This window comes from Rhipicephalus sanguineus, unplaced genomic scaffold (genome assembly GCF_013339695.2).
Source record: "Rhipicephalus sanguineus isolate Rsan-2018 unplaced genomic scaffold, BIME_Rsan_1.4 Seq6641, whole genome shotgun sequence".
Lineage (NCBI taxonomy): Eukaryota > Metazoa > Arthropoda > Arachnida > Ixodida > Ixodidae > Rhipicephalus > Rhipicephalus sanguineus.
In genome coordinates this window covers 2,111-21,216 of record NW_023615722.1, presented here as the reverse complement: position 1 = coordinate 21,216, position 19,106 = coordinate 2,111, and the positions used below count along the sequence as shown (strand labels likewise).

The window sequence follows — 19,106 nt, the reverse complement described above, 5'->3', positions numbered from 1 at the left end:
CATGCTCAGAAATGATAGCGCTGCCTGTCACTGTGGCACACATGAGAAGACCCTTCTTTTTCGCCACATTGCGAATCTTTGGGCGAATCGTCGGCGTTTGTGCTATCTGTTTCTGTCCTCTTGTGTTCGTACCAATATGCACCTTATATACGTCTACGAGCAAGGTATACGTTTCCAAATATATGGTTCAGCTCACGAAATCTAGATAATGGTACAAATATCGTTATAGGTCATTCAAGGGACACTCAAGAGAAAGACGATTTTTCCCATATTAGTATATTACTCTTTCACAATCCCAATATTACCGCGTGGTGAGCGAGAAAACGCACCAATAGGAAACGCGGGTGCCCTCGCCACCTTGAAATTCCCGTACCAAACGTCGTAACGTCACAGATATTGTCGGCGTCTCTAGGTTCGTACCTAATCAGTAAAAATGAAGTAAATCGTCCTCTGACGGGGCCATAGACTTAACATCCTATGTTTCAGAAAATTTCGTGGAGCCAATGTCGTCAAAATACGGAAATGCACTCTGAAATCCGTGACGTCCCGTGCGGCGATTTTAGCGCAAAACTTACAAATGAAACTCGCCTTGATTTTCTCTTCTGCGATAAACCTACGATGGTCAAATTAACGACATCAGAGTTATCACAGTACAACTTATCAATATAAAACGACTCACTGTTTTACTTTAGTGTCCCTTTAACAGTATTAAGGCAGTTTGGCATCGCGAACGCACTTTTGGGTGCTTTTTTTTTGGGGGGGGGGGGGGGGGGGGAGGGCACAGGTGCACTGTAGATGGCGAACTAACCTGAATTGAACTTCGATTCAATAACGGCCAAGACTTTCGGACTGCCTCGGTGCAGAGCGGTCCTTCTTGTTCGAAGGCGTACGTGATGGCTCGATTGAAAGCAGAGCACGGTGAGAGTCCCGGAAACATGAGGAGGGGCGCGCTGCTCGAAAGCGCACTGCAACGGATAATGCCAAATGTATATATAGGGACCGGGACTCGGAGGTCTTGGCACTACAGATCGACTCAACAATGAACATCAGCCTATTGTGATATGAATAACAATCAGGTTCAGTGAAACCGAGTTCCTGCCAAATGCTTTCGTTCTTATTGTTGTTGTTCACGATTATTTTTATTAATAAATGCACGTAAGGAGATGAACGCCTCACGCAGCTTGCTTGCTTCAGCTTCACTTGCTTTGTTCTGTTTTTTTATCATTTTTATCATACCACCGCGGTAACTTAGCAGCTAATGTGTCGGATTGCCACGTTCGAGGACCTGGGTTCCGTTCCCGGCAACGGCGGCCGCATTTCAGTGGGGATGATATGGAGAAAAAGACACCCATGTACTCAGGTTTAGGTGCACTTTAAAGAACCTGAAGAGGTCAAAGCTAGTTCGGAGTTCCCCACTACGGCGTGCCTCGCAAATATATCGTGTTTTTCTTTTACGTAAAAGCAGAGATTTTTTTTATCGTGCGTTATAGAAGCATTAACTCCACACTCGTGCCAACACCCTCTTAACAGTAATGGTGATAAGAAGCAGAAGGGTGACATTGACACAGAGCGAGTCGTACTCACGCCGTGACAAGGTGCGGGTATTTCATTCGCATCCAAGCGGCGGCATTCCCCCGTACGACCGCCGAACGCCACTACAGGACAGTTTGCTGCTCCTGGGAGCGTTGCCCTTGATGTGGATGAGCAAATCGGCGTAGTCGGCCAGAGCTTGCTCTGCCGTCAGATAGCCAAGATAAGGAAGTCCCTGCGTGAAAACATCAGTACGCTCGTATTCACTTCCTTCTTGTACAGTTGAAGCTCTATTTAACGAAGTGTTGACTGCGTTCGATTTATTTTGTTAAATCGGAAAGTTCGTAAAAATCGAGCAAAATAATGTTTTCGAGCCTTTAAAAACTACAGTTGTACGTCGGCACCTCAAAGCTGCCGCAGCATTTTATTTGCCACTAACACACGCCTGCGCGCCTGGAAAGTCCGCGAGGGTAGCCCGGACATGGCGCCTCCCATGTCTTGGTAATACAGGCGAGGTAGATGATTACGTGAAGCTGCGGCAAGCTGCTGATGTGCAAAGACGGCGAGAACGAATGTACTCATGATGTCAGGCAGTGCAAGAAAGTTGCGAGGAGACGATCAGTGCCATCTGTTGCACAAACCGTTAAATAACGAAAGCAACCACCGTGTTCCTGTGGGCCACTGTGGGCGCATCTACAGGGACAACGAACCGCCACCGCCTCTAGAGCCATTTGGTACGCAAACGTGCTACCAACTGCTAAGGAAGTTTCTCCTTGCATTGGCGCGACGTGCAGCCCGTCAAAATAAAACTACGTTCGTGACTATGGGGCTAGATGTTTTAAACGCGTTAGCGTTGCGGCGCACTCCCGACGAAAACCCCTCTGTGTTAATACTGGAACGAAATGACAGCATTTTTCGCTCATTCATCTTCGGAAAACCTTCGTTTAATCGGGGTTAGTGTCATGATAGCTTCGTTAATTCGAGTTGATGACAACATTGAACATTACGGGTACCTGCCGGGGAATGGAAATTTACTCGTTAGATGAGTTCCTTTCGAGCGTTCACAGAGAGCAGACGTGTTGCTCGGAGCTCTTGCGCCGGCGGGAGACGCTATAGCGTCTCACGCAGTACTTCTCACATTCTTGGACCTCTTTTCCTGATAGGCACTGAATCTTCACCTGTAAAGAGTGCTGACCCTTGCTCGTTCAGCTCGACCGTCTCCGCGCTAGGCCCAACCGCCGGCCTAGCATGAGCGGAGGCGCCCAGGGCGACGCGGCTGGCGTCGCAGCGGGCGTCGCTTCTGAAGACGGCGGCGTGCGCTCATGGCGCGCTGTGCATGCTGACCTTCATTCTACCGACCACATCTCATCGGCTGACACCAGCGCGGCGGCTCCGAAGAAACCACCTACATGGGAGCCTCGACCCCCACCACTGCCCGATACAGACTACAAGGTGATTCTACGAATACGCGGTGGCCTCGACTGTACCAAGCTGCACCCCTGCGTCTTACGACAAGTCGTTCTCAAAGCGGTTGGACTGCCCATCAACAGCCCCGATCAGATCAGGGTCAACCCTACCAATCACACAGTGCTCGTGAGTACATCAAGCATGGACCGAGCTGATTTATACCACAACATCCGGAACTTAAAGTTCGACGGTGTCCTCTACGAAGTCGCCACCCATGTTGCCGACCCTATAAACTCCTGCCGTGTAAGGTTTCAACTTCCTCTGGATTACACTGAAGAGGAAATCCTTCCCACCCTCCAAAGATGCAATCCAACAATGACCATTTGGGCCGCGCGACGACTAGGCACCACCGAAACCATCTTGGTCGTACTCCGGGGCTCTCGCGTCCCTTTTTACATCAACTATGAAGGTTGCACGCTTCGTTGCCTTCCTTTCCGACTAAAGGTGGAAGCCTGCACCCGTTGCCGCAAAATCGGACATCGACAGGATGTCTGCCCCTCTACTCTCGATTCCATTTGCCACAAATGTGGACTCAAGGACTCTCCAATGGACCATGAATGCGAACCAATCTGTGTCGTGTGTGGTGGAGCTCACCTCACTGGTTCACCGCTGTGCAAACAGCGATACAAGACCAAGACTCCTAAATCCCAGATACCTTCCAAGCCCACGCATGCTTCTTCATCCCGGACACCTAGCCTTCATCGATCGCAAGACCGTGGCCAGCAGCGTAGTCGCAGCAGGAGCAAGAAAAGGGGACCAAACTCGACTCCCAAAGAACTTGCCTTCCCAACCCAATCAACGAACCCCCATCCCACCGGCCCTCTGCAAGACCCACTCACGGTAAGCTGGGCACAGACAGCTTCCTCTAACTGCTCCTCATCTCAAAACAGTAGCCTAGAGAAACTTCTAGCTGAAAACGCCAGTCTAAAGGCGGAAATTCAAAAGCTAAAACTTGAGCTTCAATCCCGCATGTGCCTTAGCACACCTTCAAAGTATTCCGCACCCCGACCTTCCATTCCGGCTGACTCACCTCCTACCGTTGAAACCTCGGCACCTCCTCCTCCTCCTCCCATGGACACTACACCCTCAATGTCTCGAGACATCTCCCTGCCGCCCTCAAATAAGCGCAAAGCCCCTGCCACACCGCGCCAGGAAGAATCTCTCGGCGACTCAGTTTTAACTCTTAATGACAGGATAAACGCTCTTGAAAATAAAACCCAGAATAGATTCGCTGTCATTGAGAGCAAGATTTCGCACATAGAGAGCCGATTCACGGCTCTGGAGAACGGCCAAACTGCCATAAATGAAAAACTTGACAAATTTCTAGATTTCGTACAAGCGCACATGCAGCAGACGACTGCATGGATTGCCGCCGTCACGGCGAACAATCCAAACATAGCCATACCCACCCCCTCCCCAACACCCCCTCCCGACCATGGCTGCAAACCCTCATCGCTCTAACTTTGTGGTCTGGCAATGGAACTGCAGGGGGTTCCGAAAAAAGAAAGCAAACGTTCAACAGTACTTGGCCTCCTGCCCCAATCCCCCTGCAGTCATTGCACTACAAGAGACCCACGGAAACATAAGTTTTCCGGGGTACAGTGTACACCAAAATAAATCTGTAAATTCACCTGACACTGCAATATTAACGCAAAAACACTTGACGGTAACTCATTATAGTTTCGACGGCATCGACATAGAACACGACTTTTTGGAGGTCCTTCCTTTTAAAACTCAAGCATCACCTTTATACGTATTAAACATCTATAGCCGGCCCCAGGCAAAACACCATCGCTTCAACACTCTCTTTGCTCGAGCCATTGCGGCAACACAACATCACCCTCTCCTAGTAGTTGGTGACTTCAATGCACCAAATCAAGTATGGGGCCACTCTATTTCTACACCCAAGGGCAGGGCCTTATGGGTGCACATACAGGACCACCACCTTACCCTTCACAACGATATAGATATGCCCACTAGATTAGGTAATAGTGTAGCTAAAGATACATCTCCTGACCTTACACTCACACATCGACTTCAGTGTATCACATGGACTAACCTCAACATTAACTTCGGCAGTGATCACTACATTATTCAAACTACCGTACATTTTCGACACAAACCGCTATCTCCCAAGCCCCTGAGCCTTATTAACTGGAACAAGTTCCGCGAGGCCCGTCAATACTCGGCGCCTACTGAGATAGAGGACATCTCGGAATGGGTACAACAACTACACACCGACACAAAAATGCATACCACCAAGTTATCACCTGATACCCCTTTCACAACGATTGACGCCCGACTTCTTCACATGTGGGAGGCTAAGCAATCTCTCCTCAAACGCTGGAAGAAGAGGCGACACAATCGCCGACTGAGACTGAGAATTGCGAGACTAGACTTACAAATTCAGGAATATGCCACACAGCTCGCCTGCCAACAATGGGGGCAAAAATGCGAAAGCATGCATGGTCACCTAGACAGCAGGAGAACATGGCAGCTCCTGCGGCATTTATTGGACCCTACCATATCGCGCACCACAAGTAATCATCACATTAACAAACTACTTCACTCGCACAAGGACGACCTAAGCACCCTTTTTAACGATCTCCGTGACAAACACCTACCCCCAGCGTATCGATGCAAGGCACCTGAATATATCGGAAAACCAAATGATGATCTAGATAGTCCCATAACGGAGACTGAGGTTAGACACGCGCTTGCGAACCTTCGGACCTCATCCGCACCAGGCCCTGACCTCGTCAATAACAAACTTCTCCGTAACCTAGATGACAACTCAGTTACAGCCATCACTAAATTTTTTAACCACTGCCTTGACACCTGTACCCTACCGGCCGCGTGGAAGGATGCCAGAGTTATTTTCATACCTAAACCAGGTAAACCCATAAACACATCCAACCTACGCCCGATTTCCCTCACTTCATGCATCGGCAAGGTACTTGAACACGTCATTCTCAACCGCCTTAACAAATTCATCGAAGAACACAACTTATACCCTCACGAAATGATAGGCTTTCGGAAATCCCTCTCCAGCCAAGATGTCATGCTTCGCCTGAAGCATGACATCATTATGCCAAACTCTAGCCTAGACACTCAAGCAATTCTCAGTCTCGACCTCCATGGAGCTTTCAACAACGTCAGCCACGCCGCCATACTGAGTGAACTTAACGCTATAGGCGTTGGCCAAAAATTACATAATTACAAATCCACTTTCCTTTCGGACCGTACGGCCACTATCCACATTGGGTCCAAACATTCTTGCTCTTACTCCTTAGGGAGTTTCGGCACACCTCAAGGATCTGTCTTATCTCCTCTCCTTTTCAATCTCGCCATGATGCCGCTGGCTCGAACACTGAGATCCATCCCAGATCTCAAATTTTCACTTTATGCTGACGATATTACCCTCTGGATGACAGGAAGCTCTGACGGTCACATCCAGGAGACCCTGCAGACTGCCGCTGACAAGGTGGTGGTCAGTGCGGGTATCATGAATCTCGTTTGTTCACCTACTAAATCCGAACTGCTCCTCCTCCCTGCCCATCGGGGCTCTGAAAAGCACATCTCAGATATACAAATAACATTAAACAAGACCCCCGTACCCAAAGTAGACAGGCTTAGGGTGCTTGGACTACACATACAACGAAATAGACTCAATACACACACCATAAAAGCACTTCAGACAACTGTGGACCATACTCTACGCCTTATAGGCAGGATATCTAATAAGCACGGCGGGCTACGAGAGGCAGAGCTCATCCGCCTAATCCAAGCCTTCGTCCTGAATAAGGTCACTTATTCTCTCCCTTATCTCTACCTTCTGAAAAGAGAAGAGAACGAAGTAAACACCCTCTTACGCAAAATCTACAAATTCGCTCTCGGAGTACCCGTTCGAACATCCACCGACAGGCTCATGAAGACAGGCACATTCAACACCTTAAATGAACTCATTGAAGCTCACTTAACCTCACAATATACCCGTCTCTCCAACACACAAACCGGAAGATGCATACTCGAAACTCTCAGTATAAGGCCAACTCCAACCACTAAAACTAAACACACTATTCCTCACCAAATACACATGAATCTACACATCCCGCCGCTCCCTAAAAACATGCACCCTGTGCACCACGAGCAACGGCGACGACAGCGTGCAAAAACTCTTGCAAAGCGATTTTCTACTTCTAAAGAAGTGCTTTACGTCAATGCTGCCGAATACAGTACCGGTCCCTTTTTTGCCCTCTCAGTAGTCAACTCTGAAGGCCAGATAGCTACTGCTGCCTCCATTTGTGCTTCATCCTCAGAGGAGGCGGAGGAGGCAGCTATTGCTCTAGCACTTACCATTCCAAATTATTCGCTTATCATCAGTGACTCTAAAACTGCCATCTACAATTTTGGAGCGGGTAGGGTGTCCAAAACAGCCCTCTCCCTCCTCCTGGCCCATCCGCCGCAACAAGATACCGCTTTAATATGGACTCCCGCGCATGCGGGCCTTGCCGGTAACGAAGCGGCTCACGCCAGCGCCCGAGGATTTACGGTCCGGGCGCAGGCATTAGAAGAGTCAAGCTCCGTTTCCACAACGGCTCCGTTTGCTGCGCGGGATCGCCTTCTAACATTTCACGACATCTGCAGCCACTACCGCCTCGGCCGTTTAACCTTTCCGCCGCTAATAGCTCAATCCCCGCGCAGGCGCGAAGTGCTGTGGCGACAACTGCAGACTCGCACCTTTCCCTCTCCTCACCTTCTTCACCTCATGTACCCCTGTCTCTACCCGTCCTCTTCTTGTAAATATTGCTCCGCAACGAAGGCCAATCTCAGTCATATCATGTGGGGCTGCCCTAAGCACCCCCCTCCCCCGTCCCTCCGAAACATATTAAATAATGAGGAGCAGTGGGAGGCTGCCTTGCGCAGCTCGAAACCCGACGTCCAGGAGGCAATCCTGAGTTGGGCAGAGAAGGTTGCGGAGGACTACCGTGTGTAGCAACCTCCCCCTATCTCTATCCCTTTGCCCCTTTCCTTTCAAAAGGAGAAATAAAGTTTTTACCTACCTACCTACTCGTTAGATCGGCAAATTCGTAAAATCGGGTTTCCTTATATCTAGTTTTAACTGTAAATTTAATATTTATTTAGGGCATCGAATTACTAAACAAACTCTGCGTACATATCCTATACGCCCTTGAAGATTGCTTCACACGTACTAAACTTTTCATGAATTCTTTCTTTCTTCAGACCATCAAAGAATGGAATGCGTTACCGCTCCAAGCATTTCGCGATAACGGCAATCCTGACTTTTAAAAAAATCACAGCATATCCACGAGGTGAATGATGGTGAGGTGGGCGAAGCTCCGGAGGTTATGGGTGATACCGTTAATCCTCCGAGAAGTTCGCCCGATAAAATCATCATGCAAACACGTGAGGTACGGTGAAGATCTCGTTCCTGATGCCAGAAACCGCGGTGAGGTTATTATCGGACCAAAGTCGATCACACACGTCGCAACTGTGGCCAAACGAATGAGCGAGAAATTCCCGCTCGAACCGCGCGTCGGCTCCTTGAATGTGAGACCGCTGGCGCCGCTTGGTCGCCGCTTCCCGCGCACGAGCACCATCAAGGTCTGCCAGGCGCCGCGCTCGCTTCGCCGCCGCTTCTCGGGCTCGCCTTTCGGGGTCCGCTCCTCGGAGTGCACGTTGCGCCGCGTCGTCATTGGCGCGCACCGTACCGGGATCCGCCAGGCGCCGCGCTCGCTTCACCGCGGCACTCGCTTCGCCCGCCAACGATCCGACACGTACGGCGACGATCCAGGAGACTGAGAGAGGCACTCGTTCCCCGCGCATCTAGGCACAGCCCGCGCAGCAGCCAATCGGAGAGTAGCGGCACTTCCACCGTCATCTAGTGGCGATTCACACAAGCGCACTATTGCACACACTTCTATTGGACCAACGCCATCTAGGAAATGAGACGAGAAATTGGGATGACGACACAGATAGAGTCACTGGAAAATTTTCAGAGTATCGCATCTGTTTTCCGCGCGCCGCCGCCGACGCGATTGGCTTACTCGCATCACGTGACCTCTCGCCGCCATATCCCTTCCAAGCGCTTTGGGTGCAGGCGCGTTCAATGCAGAGCGTGGCCGGACATTTAGCAGTACCACGGTCCCCAGAAGTACTTCGTCGCTTTTTTAAACGCGTCATGCAGATAGGGGCGTAAGCAGACATTTTTTCGGGGGGAGGGGGGGGGGCACGGGCCCGGTGTGCAACCCCCCGACTACGCCACTGCATGCAGATGCCAGAAGAGAGTAGCTCACCATCAATCGAACGTTACTGGTGAGCTACTCTGGGAATCTCGTTTGCCGTGTGGGAAAAATTAATGTCAAAGAGCGCCGTTCTACGTGGCTGCATAGTTGCCCTGAACGAATTCGGCCCCCTCGAATAACACTCCTTACTGCAGCGAACTACACTAACTTTGCTGGAAAAGATCTTATGCGACAGGATACTTCACCTTTCGGTTTGCTATGGTCAGCGATATTGAAAACTACACATCTTTCTATTTGCTCGGCTGTTTATATCTCGATCTGTTGAACAGATTACGCATGCTATCCGAGTTATAAGCGTGTCACGCATGAGAGCGAAACCGAAGATTTATTAAAATAATAACTGTTTACTGGTATACCTTGAAGACAATTGTGGCATGATCTTTGGCATTGCACAAAACAGAAGCGTGGAACTCTGTTGATAAACTTGGTATAAGGCAATGTTATCAAGCGTATTTTTACATTTGTTGCAAAAAAATGCTGCTAATGCTGCATTGCATTGAGCGTACCCTTAAAATACTGTATAGTTGGTGAGAAATGGTCACAGCAAAAAAAAAAAAAAAGCAGATCATACGCATTGAGGGAGTCGATTTTATGCGAGCCCTAGGTCTATATACATACTGTGTTGCAGTAGCATGCGCTTTAAAAATTCCGGGATGTGCTATTTCTGATCAAAAGAACATAAAGCACCGTGCCGAGGAAGTTTTAATAAGAGTGCATTATGAAAAAAAAGTGCAGCAGTGCAGAAACCGAACCCCAGCTGTTTACGCGCTGGCAACGCCAAAAAAAGAACTGTTTGTCAGAACACAGCAAAATATTTGCAAATTCATTGCAACATTGGGAATATTAAGGAGACAAGAAATAGGAAATGAAACAATTAAGTAGTGATGTCAATAATTTTTGATGGCCTATTTTCTACGTATCGTAAGATAAGATGCACCTTAGCTACCGCACGCCGATTCGCCCGTGCGTTTGGTTGCTGGCGTTCCTAATCAAGACGTTGCGCACAACTTCCAATTACCGTACACACACAACTTCTATTACACATGTCAACCAGTTGAACAGCAAGCACGGTGCGCAAGCAAGCTATGCGTCAGCGATCAGTCGAAGGACGCAATGTTGAATGTTCTCGATGTTCGATAACGTTCTCGAGTGCAGTGAACCTGAACACAGACTGCAAATCTAGCGCAAACAGTCAAGATTCACCAAATGTCGAAGTAAATGGCATCTCGCACGATGTCACTGCTCTAATGCAACTATGTTTACAGATCCGGACCTAGCGAAAACGCCCGGGCATGACTCGAAAAGAGACCGATGAAGCCATGAAGAGAGTTCGCGAGCACATGGCAACATTCGCCGTACGTTTCATTAGTTGCACCGCTAACCGCGCAGTCGATCCATACGTGCCGAGGACTCGAAATCACTTCTAATATCCTTTTGAAGAAACACATACACATAATGCCGTTCTGCCGAGCGTAACACGGCACTGAGGCTAAAAGATCGGTCACTTCTCAACACACGCTAGCAACGCGCCGGACGGTCTGGAAGGGATATGGCCGCCGCCACCCAATGTTGCCCGCGTGCAGCCTACCTTTGCGGTACTCTGATTTTCCAGTGACTTTAGACACAGATTGTGTACAGCGCCATCTAGAATATCATCACTCAACTGCAGTTTGTATGTACTTCTATGAGACAGCGCCATCTATTATACTGTTCGGGAGATACTGCCGGTTACGCCAGACGCGTGACAAGGTTAGACTAAGAGGAGCTACGCCCCTAAAACTAACTCTCTTTTTACGCATAACCATACGAAACAAGCTACTGTGACTGTCTCATATTGCTCATATTGCACATATTTGCCTAATTATGCTTTGCAATATCTTACTGGAATATAACTATATGTAATCGTTACACTGTGTTTACTGCTAAATAATTAAATAAATAAATAATATTTTCCAAATAGGGTATATTCCGTCGCATATATATGTATATATATATATATATATATATATATATATATATATATATATATATATATATATATATATATATATATATATATATATATATATATATTATGTTTGCTTTATAGTATTTTCTGAAGCGTCTTTTTTTTTCTTTTTTCTTGTTATGTACGACATGCAGAGGTGATGATATTGAACAACCGTGTAACGCCGACAGGCCAACAATATGAGTAAATAATATATATATATATATATGTGTGTGTGTGTGTGTGAAGAAATTCCCTCATGACAACATGTAAGCCTTGCAGGACTTATCATTGTAGGTAGTGTGAAACTTTGCCAAGGACAGACATAAAAAGGAGATGCCACAAACGCGTTGGCATGTCCTCTTTCCGTATGTCCTTGGTAATGTTTCGCGCTATGTACAATGATGGATCGTTGCCAACTAGTCCGATCAAGGAGGAGGAGGAGGCTAAGGGAAAAGCAGGGGTCTGACCAGAGCTGAGCCCGGTGGACTACCCACATTGGGGAAGGGGAAAAAACTTAGAGCGGGGGAGAGGAAAGTCACTGTCGCCGCCGGCGTAACAGCATCCCCGTGCTTGACATCACAGACAGTGAATTAGTCCGGTATCCTTTAAAAAATCGAGCAGCGCTTCCATTGCCTTTTGGAACTGTGACGAGCAGTCCCATGGCCCCAACATCTCGACGGTGAAAGTGTTTCCATCCAGGGGATAGCAGTATGGAGGTGAAGCCTCTGGTATGCGTAAGACGTGCGGTATCACAATAGGGGCTCAATGGTTTCCTGAACAGAGCAGTCATTGCACTCGGCTCTGACAACCATTTCGATCATAGAGTAAGTTGTCTGTTAAGTTGCAGGACTTAGGTTTTGTAGCAAAACCCTTAGTGATGCGTTGCACTCTTCGCGCTTACCGGGACGCTTCACTCCACCCGCTTTATCGGGGGGACCAGAGGGCCGTCAATGGTGCGTCAGGGAGATAATCGCGGCGGTTGAGATTGCTCGTGTGAGAGTGGGCTGGGTTAGTACACCATAGTTTACATTGACCAAGGATGCATGAAGGTTTCTGATTAGTATCACGGCGTTATCGCCTTGTTCCTTTCACGCTGATTGTTGTTGTTCTTTTTTTTTTTGCCTTTCTTTCCCTTTCCTGCTGACGCTTCGCATGTGTACATACCTCTAACACTGTCAGTAGAATAAACAGTTGGAAGTCAGCGCTCTTTTCACTCCGTCTCTACCTTCGTCCACTCCTTTATTTTTTTTCGCACTATTACGTCAGTTGCAAAACCTTTACAATATCGAATTTTATCTTGCATAGGGAACTGCTCAATGTATGCCATGTACAATTAAATTAATGGCGCACGTACAAATCTGGCGTTTGAGTCTTTATATGTGCAGAGGCCTGCGCGCCTGAGAGGTGTGTCGGGCTGGCTATGCGCGACGGAACTTTTGAGCGATGGAAGTTGTTGACAGTACCGTCAGTATTTTGTTCCAGTGTCAGTATTTTGTATAGAGCGAGCGACGTCCATAATCATAAACCCTTGAGTATGCTATACTGCACAGAACTAAACTTAATCTCAACAGAGAAAAAAACTAACTAACGGAGTTTTTTATGCTACCGCCTAAACGACCCAAAGCCGAAAGCCATCCGGTATGGCTATTTTAACAGCGCAGCTATTTAAGCCTGGCGTATTGTGTCTGCTGAATCCGAAAACTATCATCATCATGAACCGGCACGCGTTCTCTTCGTCCTTTTCTTCATTTTCGTCCTCTTCTTCATCTCCTGCTTCGCTCCAAGAACAACGCGCGCCGATTGGTGGGGCGTGAAGATAGAAGGTGATAGAACGAGTACAGATAGAACGAGAGATAGAGGAAAATGAGAAGAGATAAATTGAGAGAAAGAAAAGGACACTAGAGAGAAAAGATAGAAAGACAGAGAAACAGACAGAGAGAGAGAAGGAGATGCAAAGAAGCAAACACAAAAAGAAAGATAGAAAAAAGGGAGACATCAAGCATAGCCAGGTATAGATAGTACAGCAAGGGGTGGGAAAGGGTGGTAGGGGTAAGGAGGAGGGCACCAGCTCCGTTCCTTCGCGTAACTGCCCAGTTTTTTTTTTTTTTACCCTACATTTTATATGGCGCGAGCGCGGCTTTTACTAAATTTAAGTTAGTCGAAGGGAACGTGCAGCTCGCGAGGATTGTGTCAAGAGAAATCCTCGAATTTCAAAGACTAGGTAGGCGAACTGAAGCTCCCCCTCACCTAACCTAAACAGGAGACAAGCGCGAGACTGAGTGCAAACAAACATCGGAGGGGGATACCAGCGCAAGAGAAAACGAGGACAAGAAAGGCGACGCACACAGAGCGCTGAAGAAGAGATAAGATAAATCAGCGCTCTGTGTGCGTCGCCTTTCTTGTCCTCGTTTTCTCTTGCGCTGTATCACCCTCCGATGTCTAACCAACACGCCCAAGCTTCGATGCAAACAAACACTTTCCCACATTTACACGGGTTACACAGAATGTACCCTCACAGATACGGCAACAAATGTCCGTTGCGCGAAGCAACACCGACATTAGTGTACACAACGCCCGGAAGCTGCCATCTCGCCTCTGTTGAACAACCATTCCCGTGAATTGGTCGTGGGAGGCGCTGCCGCGGAACTGAAATGGGAAGCCACTGGCGACCCTTGACCAGGCCCGGCGAGCCGCGTGTAGCCAGTGGGGCCCTGGACGAGGGGCACCGCCCACCCTAACACCACTCCAAGCCATGATATGAACAAATGTTTCTTCTCTCTCTCTCTTGTCATGTTACGTGGGCGCAGTCAAGCGAAAGCAGGTCTCTTTTTCCTTTTCTTTTTTCTTTTAATCACACGAACGCCCGCAAAGACGAAGGAGCGCGCAGCTCGCGCCACTCGAGCCACGAAGCGCCCCGGTGGTCACGTGGCTTTTGCACGACACGGCCGGCTTTTCGCTTCAGGTCCACGTTTTCATGAGACGTAGAAGGCTTGCCTTAAAAACTAACAAGCCGACACGCACAGGTAACCTACCTTTAGTGATTCTTGACCGAAGGGCATCGACTTGCCGTTAAAACCGGTGTTCAGTGAATATGATCAGCGCTTTCATCTCGGGCGCCCATTCCCACATGAGGCCCTGTTGGGGCGAAAACAACGAAGATGTTATCAGATTGTGTTATCAGAGAAAAGTGCTTTGTATATCGACTTATTTGGGATGCTGAAACGGACTGACTCAGGATTACTTTATCTAGGTACTTGATCAAGTACTTGATCTAGGTGGCTGATAAATCAGTGCGCATATTAGTGATAAATCAGTGCGTGGTGTTATGACAGTGCGTATATCTTTATACTGCGCAGCTGTATGGTAAAATCATTTATTAGTGTGTTTGTTAATCGGCTATATACGGGGTGACCAAAAAAATGTTGCAATGTACTTTGCATTTTTTTTTACATTGTTCCCACCTTTCAGCAGAGGCATTATTCAAACTTTGCTTGTTTTTTTTTTTGTTTGGTTATTTTTTTAACATAAAAAAAAGTCACAGTTTCGCCGCAAGGCCGAAGCAATGAATGCGATAGCAAGAAACTAATGCTATATGAAGTGAGGCTCGCCAAAGGATACTCTCAGTTTGAACAGCGCTCCTGTTGCAAAGGCGGCCGAAGCAGCGAAGGAAACTAGCGTGCTTCAAGTGTCGAGCTGTGACACTTGATAGTTCGCGCTCATCTTCTGTTTGTTCGTTTAGCGGCGTCCCTTGAGCTCGAGTGGCTTCGTACGCTCCGTAACATGAGCGCGGACATCACGGTGAAAGCGTGAAACATCCCTCTTCCCCTCAGCACAAGAAACCGCGCGAGCAGACAGCGGAAGGGCAAGGTTCTCCCTGCGCAAGTATAAGAAGAAGCGAGCGATCTCGCCGACGACTTTTAAATGCGCCTGTCGCGCTCCTAACGCCATCTCGCTGGTAATGAAGAAACGCTTATAAGCGCAGCCGTCTCTGAGTCCGTCCAGCGCTAAAGGGTGTGTATATAACGCTCGCCGTTACCTACGTGGAGGATCTGCGCTTCGTGGCGTAGTGGCTAGCGCCACTCGCTGCGGAGCAAAAGGTCCCTGGTTCGATTCCGCGCTTCGGAAGCATTTTTCTGAATTATTTTTCTTTGGGGCGTTTGTGTATATATACATACTTATACATATACGGTGCATGACGGCGGCGACGGCGACGGCGACGGCAAAATCCAGCCGAGACTGTCCATATAATTGCTATCGCAATAAAACTGGTTCTTTCACAGCGAACCTGTATGTAACTAAGCCAGTCGTAGCTCTTCGAAGAGTAAGCCTGCGTTACCGTATTTTCGGTGACCTTGTATTCTTAGCTTAAAAGTAATTTCTAATGGAATTTAGCGTCTGTCCCTCTTCCTCCAAAATTTTTCGCGCTTGACGCTGGCGGGTTACAAATCGAACTCAGGCATTCTGAAGCTATATATTTCTGTAGATTACCGTGTTTTCAATGAAGCTCTCCATGAAGAACTCGTTCCCAGCGTAGAAGAATATTGGTCCACTCTTGCTGTCCCAGAACTGATCGGCGACGGGCGTAGCGCATTTCGAATGTATCATTGTTATGGAAGCCGAAATGATCAACCTAAATAACAAAAAAAAATATGTTTACTACGACACAATAGAAGATAAGGGCGTTGCAAAAGCGTGTGATTCTTGTTTTCTCTTTGTCCCTCCAATGTGTTCAGCAATCAGAAAATTTCGAAACAAAGAACAAATGTCTGCGATCACAAGTGGTGTTTGTTTGTTATTTTGTCTGTTCACTTGCATGCTTGTTGTTTGTTTGATTGTTTGACTGTTTGTGATTGATTGATTGTTTAGTTGACTGTTTGACTGATTGATTGATTGTTTGGTTGACTGTTTGACTGATTGACTGACTGTTTGTTTGTTTGTTTGTTTGTTTGTTGTTTTGTTTGTTTGTTTGTTTGTTTGTTTGTTTGTTTGTTTGTTCTTTGTTTGTTTGCGGAAGTAACTTAGTGAAATTTATGCAAGCATTATAGGAGAAAGGCGACGAGGGTACTTGCAATGACATAATTTGCAAACTTTGCGCAGTTGTAAAGAACGGCAGGATATGTTCGTGTTCACGCTAATGCGGTGTAAAACTAAACCGCACCTTGGAACAATTTCACGAATTCATGATTTGAAATACTCTTCAGTGCAACCCTTAGTAATCCAGTTCATTTTGAGGAGTATTGGGAAACAAGATATACGTAACATCGTATTGTGCATCAATGCACTTGGCGGGTTGCTTTGTTGCGCGGACCTTTAGCTGTAATTATTTATTATATTGCGCCCTACTGCTGAACCGTTTTTCTATATTTGAATTTATCTTAGTAGTTGTTTCTATTTGGCCCCCCTCCATGATCCTGGACCACAGCATGTTTTAAGTGAAGATAAAAATACAATTCTACGTAGATTCCACAGAGCGCATGAACGCGTTTGACTTCGCGTACACACATTGATTCAGCCGTATGGTTCGTGTAACTGTAAGTTCCCGTGAACCGATAAAAGTTGGTTAAATGCGCACTTGTAATTCGCAAATATAAAAAAACAAGAATGGAATTTGAACATCGAAAGATAGATAAAAGAATGAAAGCAAAACGTAAGTCGGTCAAAGAGTACACATGGTCACACATTTCATCATGTATCAGCATCACTCAAGGCATTTTGTTATAATAAATGATACGTTATAGCGGTAATGTTAGAGGTTGATTTCACATACAAAACAACGGGACAGCGCACATGGGGCTACAGCACAATAAAATGCTACAGCCGATAGTAACTGCGGACAGGAAGCGTGATGGTGGACCAACTTTCACAGAAGTAAACTATCAAGACATCCTCGCTTAATGCTGGGACCTTAATGTTCAACGTGTAAGCTTCGTCGATGTGTAACCTTTCAGAGCCTTACACATACTTTGTACGCAAGCAGCTATCAGTTAAGCACTCAGTGACTACATGGAGCTGAAAACATGAATATGTTGAAAACCTCTGTCTGCAGAAGAGTCATGAGTAATCTTGCTAAAAAATACAATTGTATCTTGCTTCTTACCTGCCCGCCCTATTTGCATTTTATTTTGGCGACGCTGTTGCGATGAATCAACTTCACGTGCTTGGTATCGCTCGGCCTCCCTCTGTTGCTGGTCGCTTATTTTTATTATACTGCTGTAAACGTATGGTGCGCCAATTTACCCAAGCTTCTACGTTGGTCACTAAACAAACTGGATGACGTAGTTCCTACCTTTGTTCTAAAGACGTGCTCCTTGTACGGTCCAGCCTTCGCCGCAGTGCCGACGACGACAATCGTGACTATCAGCACGCTGCCAGTCCACACAGGGTTCATCTCCGGACTCTACTCCCGTGCCCGCAGTGGTAAACTGACTATTGTGGCGAACCGAGTTGTGTTTTGTCAACGCGATTGCGCCATAAACGCGGAGGTGGAGGGATGGGAGTGGAGGGGAGCGATTGCGTTACTCGTTGGAACAATGTGGTTGATCTGAACGGGGGGGTAGGGCCTTGTCCGAGATCCCCGGTATCTGTGTGGCCGAGCTTAGCCTTGCAGCAGCCATCGTTTCCGCAGGGATATGCATTCTTTCGCTGTCCTCTGTTCGTTCCGTATGGCAGGCATTTTCAAAGGATGTCGTTATCAGGTTTCGCTGATGTTTTTGTTTTGTTCCGCGGAGAGTGCGCGGGAGAGTTCGCCTGCACTGACCGTCCTCCTGAGGACGGTCAAAGCTGCAAGCTTGAGCACAGGTTAGCTGTAACTGCAAAAAAAAAATGCGATAAGAACGTACAAGGGGCACTGTTGGACGCCATAACAGTCATCGTACTCGTTTGAAGATTAGCCACCGAATATTGTGAAAACTGCCGTTAAGCGGGAGACGCGTTGTTACCGCGCTGTGTCCGATATCACCCCAGGTCGGCTCGAGATATGGCGAACTAGTGGGAACCGGATTAAGTCACCTGTAAGACCAGTCCTGCGTTGCATCACACCGCGCGGCGCCATTTGTGCGCCGCGTCATCACGTTTTAAACTAAAGTGCGCCTGCTATATCTAAGACGGAAGTTTTATCAAAACACGTTTTTTTTTTTTCTAAGAAAACATTGTCATGACTTCCTCCTAAGTGCGCGTTAAGGAAAAACACTTAAGATTCACCTCGACTTTGTCGAAAGCAAACAAAAAGAAAGGTAATGGTATCGTGGAACTTATTTTCATTGTATAAGTGCATAGCTGGGAATGGGAAGGGGCGTTGCTAATTTAGCCATTACTTTTTGTTATCAAGTGCTCCAATTTTCACGATTGCACAAGTGTGAGCATAGAATGCGGAAATTCACTCCGGCTGTCCTCACGCCTTTTTCAGCGTCTTCCTAAAGGACGGGGCCGAATGGAAAAGAATCTATCGTCCTATTCGTGTTTGCACCACGAGCACCAAAGTCAAGCTCCACAAAAGTTTCTTACTATGCAAAGCCACGAAGTTAGAGCTGGATTTCAGGACATTTACTCCACTGCAGAAACAACTCGTCGGGCAAAGCGAAGAGGAAGACGACAGGGCGCCATCTTCTCAATCGCCGCTTATGAAAAAGACTTTCGTTTATGACATCTACCACGATGACTCTTCTATTAAATGTGGCGTTCGTGCTTGTGCGTCTGCGAATAACTAAGTAATCGGTAGTGGCGCACTGCACAGTATTCTGCAATACGTAAATAAATATGGATAGTGTAAGCAATTATATTCACAATAAAGGCCG

At 47.3% G+C, this 19,106-nt stretch overlaps 1 pseudogene; it reads right to left on the bottom strand.

Moving 5' to 3' along the window:
• Window positions 1-808: 808 nt before the first annotated feature.
• LOC125756763 (lysosomal Pro-X carboxypeptidase-like) lies at window positions 809-17,701 on the bottom strand (annotated as a pseudogene).
• Window positions 17,702-19,106: the final 1,405 nt, after the last annotated feature.